Here is a 6,327-nt window from a genome sequence, read left to right on the forward strand (position 1 = left end):
GGGTTACAAGGTCTGCTGAAGTCTTGACCATAGAAGAAATAAATGGAACTCTAAAAGCACATGCCGAAAGGGTGGTCAGCCCATTATCAAGACCTATCCACATTAGCCGGGCTAATGTTTGGACGACTGCCTTTCGGCAGTTGAACAAAGAGTTTTTCCGAGAGCTCTGGTACGCTCTGTCACTTTTGTTAGTGATGAAACTGATGCAGAGGAAGATGCTGCTGACCTAGGGGGGCCACGGCGAGAATTCTTTCGCCTGCTTGTGAAGGCCATCTTCCAAGATAGCGGAGCATTTGAAGGTAAAATGTCAATGCATCAGTATGAAATTTTTTCTTGATACATATTCTATCATTAGCTGCATTAAATTGGTATTCCACCACAAATCATTCCACAACTTTCATGCAATGTAGAAACTCATGAATAAAAACAGTATCTAGTTGGCAGAAGGGGGGGGGGGGGGGGGGGGGGAGCGTTCTACCAAGATGTAGACTCATCAGCCAGATAAGTCAGTGGTTATTTTTTGCATTTATTTGATTTGTTAAAGCAGTCAAAGTAAATATTTTGTTCATGTTCATACATTTCCATTTAGCACTGCATGTGGGTCATAAACTCATGCAGGTGAGAATTCCTGGTTGGGTTAAATGGTTTCTTTAATGCGACAGGTAATTATTTGTTAAATAATTGTTTTCTGTTAATTTCACTACTTCAAAATTGTTTCTTTATCAAAAGAAATTCTTATTGTCTGCATGGGAGCTTTAAACAGTCTTTAGGCTGTTTTTCCTTTGGCATCTAAGAATGGTATAGAATAAACCATGCAGTTATTTTTCTTTTTCTCAGAGTCCCCAAATGGGTTTGTTCCTAGACTGAACATATCTCATGTGCAAAATGGAGTGTACAGAACCATTGGAAAGATGATATCTACTCTAATAGTCCAAGGTGGTGAACCACCGGCATTCCTTGCACCCCATGTCGTGGACTATATTGTGACTGGAGATATCCTTCAAGTACATGTCACACCTGATGACATAGCTAACACTGACATAGCTAACACTGAAAAAGGTATTAGTAGTCAGGTGGCTGAGCGGTGAGGGAATCGGGCTAGTAATCCGAAGGTTGCCAGTTCGATTCCCGGTCATGCCAACTGACGTTGTGTCCTTTGGCAAGGCACTTCACCCTACTTGCCTCGGGGGAATGTCCCTGTACTTACTGTAAGTCGCTCTGGATAAGAGCGTCTGCTAAATGACTAAATGTAAATGTAGTATGAGACTAACCATGCTTTATAGTGCGATTTAGATGGTATACAGATTTCATTCATTTCTGTTTGGTGTCCTGGGTTTGTTGTCACATGAAAAAGTTACATTGGTTTAATCTTCAGGTCAATCAAGCAAGCACAAACGATGCATTGGAGGAAGCTGTGAACGGCTGTGACTCATGGAGGTTTGATGTTGAGGGTCTTCCAAATCCAGTCAACATGGACACAAAACATGCCTTTGTTAACAATGCAACATTGTACCATGTCCTCTTGCAACGACAAAGCTGCCTTAATCAACTCATTGATGGCCTGTCCTACTACGAAGTAAGTTAACAAAGTTACAGTATTTTACAACTGGTATACATTTATTCATTTAGCAGACGCTTTTATCCAAAGCGACTTCCAAGAGAGAGCTTTACAAAGTGCATAGGTCACTGATCATAACAACAAGATCAGACCAAAGTAAGTGCCAAAGGGAAGAACCATAAGAGCATGTAGTTAAACAAGTTACAATTAAACAACATGAACCGCTATACGTGCAAGTGTACCTGTGGAAAAAACGTGCAACAATAATAAAAACAATATATCACAGCGAGTACAAAAAATTTAAATCAGTTACCACCAACCACAAGAGCAACAAGTCTCTGAGCAAGAGTCATTGTGATCCTTGAGGAAACTAACATCGGGTCAAGCGAACCATTCCTAAGTACTGTTGTACTCCCGGAACAAGTGCGTCTTGAGCCTTTTCTTGATGGTGGAGAGACAGTCAGTGTCTCTGATGGAGGTGGGGAGTTGATTCCACCACTGGGGGGCCAGACAGGAGAAGAATCAGAATCAGAATGGGATTTATTCGCCATGAAAGTTTGCACAGACAAGGAATTTGCTTTGGCAGGAAGGTGCATACAATAAACATATACCTACAATTTAAATATGATATAATATCTATACTAAGGGTACATAAACTAGCAGTACTAAGTGGGATTAGAATATAATTAAATATACAATAAAATATAAGTTGCCGTAAATTACAATATAAAAATACAAATATTACAAAAAATACAAATGTACAATAGACCATTATTGTAATGCAGTGCAAAAAGCAGTGTGTTTTAAGCAAGAAGTCATTAGAGTCAGTGTGGTCCCTTGGCCTTGTTGAAGAGGCCAACAGCGGAAGGGAAGAAACTGTTTTTGTGGCGTGAGGTATTGGTCCTGATGGACCGCAGCCTTCTTCCGGAGGGGAGTGACTGAAACAGGGAGTGTCCAGGGTGGGAGGAGTCGGCCACAATCTTCCTCGCTCGCCTCAGGGTCCTCGAGGTGTGCAGATCCTCGAGGGTAGGCAGATTGCAGCCAATCACCTTCTCAGCAGTGCGGATGATACGCTGCAGTCTGCTCTTGTCCTTGGCAGTGGCAGCAGCGTAGAAGTGCACCATCATTGCCTTTGGCAGGTTGAACTTCTTCAGCTGCCGAAGGAAGTACATCCTCTGTTGTGCTTTCTTGATGAGGGAGCTGATGTTCAGTTCCCACTTGAGGTCCTGGGAGAGGATAGTGCCCAGGAAGCGGAAGGACTCCACAGTGTTGACTGGGGAGTCACACAGGGTGATGGGGGTGAGTGGGGCTGTGTTCCTCCTGAAGTCCACAACCATCTCCACTGTCTTAAGAGCATTGAGCTCTAAGTTGTTCTGGCTGCACCAGGTCACCAGGTTGGCCGCTTCCCACCTATAATCAGACTCGTCTCCACCAGAGATGAGCCCAATAAGGGTGGTGTCGTCCGCAAACTTCAGGAGTTTGACGGACGGATGACTGGAGGTGCAACTGTTGGTGTACAGGGAGAAGAGAAGAGCAGAGGAGAAAGGACGCAGCCCTGAGGTGATCCGGTGCTGATGGACCGGGAGTCAGAGACTTGTGTTCCCAGCTTAACGCACTGCTTCCTGTCAGACAGGAAGTCTGTGATCCACCTGCAGGTGGAATCAGGCACGTTCAGCTGGGAGAGCTTGTCCTGAAGCAGGGCGGGGATGATGGTATTGAAGGCAGAGCTGAAGTCCACAAACAGGATCCTGGCATAGGATGCTGGGGAGTCCAGGTGCTGTAGGGTGAAGTGGAGGGCCATGTTAACTGCATCGTCCACAGACCTGTTGGCTCTATAGGCAAACTGCAGGGGGTCCAGTAGAGGGTCAGTGATGAATTTAAGGTGTGCCAGCACCAGGCGCTCGAAAGACTTCATTACCACAGAGGTCAGGGCGACGGGTCTGTAGTCATTATGTCCTGTTGGCCTTGGCTTTTTGGGCACAGGGATGATGGTGGAGGACTTGAGACAGGCTGGCACATGGCATGTCTCAAGGGAGGTGTTAAAGATGTAGGTAAACACCGGAGACAGCTGGTCAGCGCAGTGCTTGAGGGTGGCTGGAGAGACAGTCCGGCCCAGCTGCTTTGCGGGGATTCTGCCTCTTGAAAAGTCTGTTAACTTCACCCTCCTGAATGGAGAGAGTCGTCACTGTAGGGGGGGGGGAGGTGGGAGGCCTCCTGGGTGGGAAGGGGTAGTTCAGGACTGTCCAATTGTCTTTCAAATCTGCAGTAGAACTTATTCAGGTCGTTGGCCAGGCGGGAGTCGTTAGTGGAGTGGGGGGCTCTGGGCTTGTAGTTGGTAATCTGCCTGAGCCCTCTCCAGACAGAAGCAGAGTCGTTTGCAGAAAATTGGTGTTGTAGTCTCTCTGAATACAGTCGTTTAGCCTCCCTCACCGCCTTACTAAACCTGTTCTTCGACTCCTTGAAACTGTCTTTGTCCCCACTCCTAAACGCGGCCTCTTTCTCTGACCTCAACCTTCTGAGTTTAGCTATAAACCGGGGTTTGTCGTTGTTGTAGCTTACCCTGGTTCGTGTTGGTCCTCACAGAAGCTGATGTATGATGTCACAGCCTCTGTGAGCTCATCCAGACTATTGGTAGCAGTCGTGAACATGTCCCACTCAGTGCAGTCCAAGCATGCCCGCAGATCCTCTATAGCTTCACTGGTCCACTGTTTTGATGTCCTCACAGCAGGCTTACAGCGCTTTAGCTTCTGCCTGTATGCAGGAATCAGGTGGACCATGGCGTGGTCAGAGTGACCCAGTGCTGCTCGGGGGACCGCATGGTATGCTTTGCTGATTGTAGAGTAGCAGTGATCCAAGGTGTTTCCTTCTCTGGTAGGGCATTTGATGAATTGTCTATATTTTGGGAGTTCTTGAGTGAGATTGCCTTTGTTAAAGTCGCCTAGCACAATCACCAAGGAATCCGGATTTTCATGCTCCACACTCAGTATCTGGCTGGCGAGCACACGTTGAGCCTCGTTGACGCTAGCCTGCGGAGGCATGTAGACGCCAACCAGAATGAATGATGCAAACTCTTGTGGCGAGTAAAAAGATCTACAGTTAAAAAAAAATTATTCCAGATCAGGAGAACAGTGCTGCAGAATCACTGTCACATCTTCACACCAGCCACTGTTAATGTAAAAACAAATACCACCGCCTTTCGTTTTGCCAGAGAGCACAGGGTCACGATCCGCTCTCAGCAGTTTGAAACCTGCTAGCTGTAGCGCAGAGTCTAGGATCAGTTCACTCAGCTTCCGTAAAGCACAAAACGGAAGATGAATGAAAGTCTCTGTTTTTCCACACCAGTAGCTGAAGTTCATCCAGTTTGTTGCTCAGTGAACGCATGTTGGAGAGAAATATCCCCGGTAACGCTGTGCGTGCCCCACGCCGACGGAGTCGCACCAGAGCACCGGCTCGTTTGCCTCTCCTACGGCGCTTCGCTGCTAGGACAAAGCCGAGGGTGGCTTTGACTATAATTCCCACTAATTCTGCCGCTGGAAGCAGAAAAGTGGGAAATAAATCCACAGGAGTTGTAGTCCTGATGTTTAGAAGTACTTCTCTAGTTAGAGAACCCCGGAAATCTTGGCGGAACACTGAATTAACAGACAAAACAAGACAAAAAAGAGCGCACCTAACGACCGAGGCAGCCATCTTCGGCGCCATCTTGGATCTTACTACTTAAGAGCTTGTATACTGCAAGTTTGATGTTTATGCCATTAGAGCCACTTCTGGTTTCTTGCCAAAGTGATACTAATACTATGTTTTTTTCTCCTAAAGGTACTGCCACTTTTGAGGGAAAATCCTAGCATGCGGATTATTCTTGAAATGCCTGCAGAAAAAAACGATGTCACTGCAGAAGTTGTAGCTAGCCTTTTAAAACCAAGCTACTCTGTTTTAGGTAGTAACAGAAGGCCAAGAGAGGAGTTGATGGTGGTGAAATTCAGAGAATTTCTCCAGTGTGTGCAGAGTAAGTAGGCACAAGCATTTGTGTATTGTATATTTCAGGGCGCCAAATACCTCAGTGGTTAGTTCCTGGTTTAATTCCGTCTGACAAAATGTCATTGTATTCTCAGGCAAGGCACTTGAACCTAAGTTTCCCCAGGGGGATTGTCCTCGTACATAATATACTTGATGTTAGTCTATACTTAATGTAGGTCACTCTGGATAAGAGTGGCTGCTAAATGATTATACTGTAAATTTATTTTTGCAGAGAGCATGTATGAATACATTTGAAGATATTTATAGTTGTAGTAATCCAATTCTCAAATCCTTTTTTTTAAGATAAAGAGCTTCATGAAAGACGAGGCTAGGACACTGACAGAGGAAGAGAGGGTATTCGTGCAGAATTTGGACTGTAGTCACATACTGACATTTGAAACAGGGAGCAGTAAAGTTCCAGCAGTTGGATTTCAGCCAAATCCTAAAATATCCTTTGTGCATGATGAAACCAAGAACTATCCTATTGCTTGCACCTGTTCGAATGAACTTCAGATCTTTGTCAATGCAAAAAACATGGCTGATGATGATGAGTTTGATTACTGCTTTGTGGTGGCTCTCATGCATGGAGCTGTGTTCACCATCATATAATCAAACGGCACACAAACTTTCTCTCTACCATTTATGAACAGGTTTGCTTTTGAACTATTGTGTTTCTGTAACAAGTCTTGTACAACTTACTCAACTCATCCAACTGGCCCCCTTTTATTCTTTTTATTTTTTTAATCAATCGGGGG

Source organism: Osmerus mordax, chromosome 12, assembly GCF_038355195.1.
Source record: "Osmerus mordax isolate fOsmMor3 chromosome 12, fOsmMor3.pri, whole genome shotgun sequence".
Classification (NCBI taxonomy): Eukaryota; Metazoa; Chordata; class Actinopteri; order Osmeriformes; family Osmeridae; genus Osmerus; species Osmerus mordax.